Source organism: Myodes glareolus, chromosome 26 (assembly GCF_982192425.1).
Source record: "Myodes glareolus chromosome 26, mMyoGla1.1, whole genome shotgun sequence".
Taxonomy (NCBI): Eukaryota; Metazoa; Chordata; class Mammalia; order Rodentia; family Cricetidae; genus Myodes; species Myodes glareolus.
In genome coordinates, this window is record NC_142051.1 from 23,655,179 (window position 1) to 23,658,164 (window position 2,986).

The following is a 2,986-nucleotide window of genomic DNA, read 5'->3' on the forward strand; positions in this document are numbered from 1 at the left end:
AACACACAGCTTGAAAGCGTATATAGAATTCTTCAGATTATTTTATTGTAATAGGTAATCTTATATTATTACAGTATTATAATAAAAGAGTGAAACTCATAGTGCTAGAATTCATCTTAGAGATAGATTTTTTTGGTATCTCAATGATAAGTCAAATTCTGGGGAAAAAAATCACGGAACCAGCAATGTGCTAGGTTTAGCAAAGCAAATGAGAAATTTTATTTGTACTGAATTTGAATTTCACTAGTAGACTGTGCTGTTGTGGCAGTCACATGTTAGCTACTGTAGACATGATTTCAATTCATGTCAATGGATGTTACATAAATATTCTAGGGAAATACACTTTCTTCGAAGGCAATGAATTTTATTACAAAATCCCATTATCATTTGACACACACACACACACACACACACACACACACACCCCACACACCACGAGGTCAAAGTTTTCCCATTCTTGCAAGTTGCTTTGAATGTGGTGGGTTGGGGCCAAAAGGTTGTTAGGTGTTAACTTTCTGAAGCTCATATTCCATGTGGGAAAATGCACAGTGCTTTGTGGCAGAAAGGGAACTGTTTATTACTTGCATTTTGTGCTTGACTCAGGCTTCCTATGAACTTAGAATCTCTTCATAAATTGGAAGATGACTCACATTTTGCCTTAGTTTCTTTGTCAGGGTAGAAAGAAATATAAAAGCTGTCATTTTGACAGTAATAATCGCACATAGCAATAGTCATAAATTCCCGTTGTGTATCCCTGGGTCTAATCTTTCATCTAGACGCTCTGTTCTGTTGGAGCTATTCATGGAAGCCTATTTTGCTTATTTTAATGCTGACTACCATTTCAGGTAACAAGTTCATGATGGAGTTAGTTGAAAAAGAACTTGGCATTTAGTTATTGCTTTCTTTGCCATTGTTTCTTCTTCTTTTGAAATTTCTTCTCTTTGAGAAGCCTTGACAGAGGGGAGTGGAGGGAAGGCTCACAGTAAGCCTCTACTTATAAAAGAATGCCACATTGAGGATTTTTTTTTTAGGGTGGTAATTTTTACTGCTTTCTTTAATAGACAAAACACCTTCCAGTTTCTGAATACAGAGTTTAAAAACAGAAAAAGAGAAAAAAGTCAGATGATATAGTCTTGAAATTTTCAATTTTATTCAGTGAAAATTGAAGTGATACGTTTGAATCAAAAGATACGAGATGAAATGTGAGGTGAAAATTCAGTTATTAAATTTAATTAACTTTTGGTGCTGTCAAAGTTTATATTAGAAACATGAAGTTCACATGACTTTCTAGGCAATTTTCAAGTTCCTTAAAAATAACTAGGTTTGTAATCCAACTATCAAATCATAAAACTTCACTTTGATTTAAATCCAAGAGTTTTCTATATGTGTATCATTTTTGAAAAAGTTAAGCTTCAAGACAAGAAATTGAGGTGTTATTAGCTAGAGAAAACAATTCTGAATTATGGTTCCAACATCTGTCACATCATACCCTGCTTTATGAGCAAAGCTAAGAAACATTAGTGTAGATTCGCCAGGGGAAGAGAAGCAAAGGTTTAGTAACATATGTTGATTTAAAGCATTTTACACAAAAAACTTACTTAAATCTGAGAAAATTCTTTGGAAGGCAATTTTTTTTTAATGTTCTAAACAGAGTGTGGCCATTGTTTCTCAAATAGTCTATATTGACACGTTTAAAAAAAAGATGATTTTGTAGTTTTGACTGTGGCTTAATAGATACATATTTCTGGACCATGTTTAGAATGTAATCTTGAATTACTAACTTAATTATCTGTGCAGACTTAGTTGTCCAAGTAGTTCAAGAATAACAGGCGATGAACTTTTTAGCAAATATTATTGAATGCATGCTTTACTTTAAAACATATGCATTAAAACTTCAGAATGAGTGTACACGTGTGTGTTGTAGTCCGGTACATAGCTACTTTTTAATGTTATTTATGCATATATTTCATGCTTACTTTTTATTGAGTGGGCATACATTTTTTTTTGTTGCTTCATGGAATTAGGTGTTTTTCACCAATGGAGAATTAAGATCACATGGAACAATAATATCACGTGATCAGGGAATGTGGGACAATAACAGGAAACGGGGTATGTAATGGATATTGGATGAATCAGCCACTGGATGCTTTGAACTTATTGCAAAGGAAGTGTCTGGGAAACACCAAACAGTAACAACTGCTATGTGGTACTGATGTGGTCAGATGTTTCTTCTTATTGTAGCCTGTCTGCTGAGTGAGAGGGACGGGGCAAGGTAATTCACAGAATCTGCTTTAAGAAACGTGAACGCACTGCGCAAGCCTGGCTTTCAGTTGTTTGTGGGCTCAGATCATCTCTTTTGTTGCTCAGTACGAAGGATACCGTTCCTCTGATGCTGCCCTAGGCAGTCAAACGCTTCTCGAGAAGCGTGCCCTACTGCAAAAATAAGACCTCTTTCTTTATGATCTAAACAGGTACTCACCATTGAGGATGGAAAAATGGAATATTAGGAAAAGTTTTTAGTACGTGTTGAGCTGTTTTGTTTCCTTCTCAAATCTGCATTTGTTCTAAAGTGTTTAACAGCTCTCTGGGCTGATGAAAATGTCAACTTCTGTTGGACCGTAATAAATTTTAGTTGAAAACGCATATAGTTTTTTAATTTTTAAGAATAAAATGCTGTAGGGAAAGTTGATTAGATTTCATTTCACCGGTTCTCAAAGGCTACTGTTTGGTGACTAAGAAGATGTGGATGATGAACCAGCACTTAGGAATTCAATGGTTATTCCATGACGTTAGAAGACATAACCAAGTATTGTTTGAATGCTCGCATCTTGCAAAGTTACGACAGGCTGACATCGGCTAAAGAGGTGTGTGATGTGCAGGTGTGTGGCGGGCTGTAACTGATATGGGCTCAGGCAAGAAGCTGCCTTTCATCGCTATCCAGAGACTCGGCCAAAGGGCTGAACGTGAGTTCTACAGCCTCAGATGC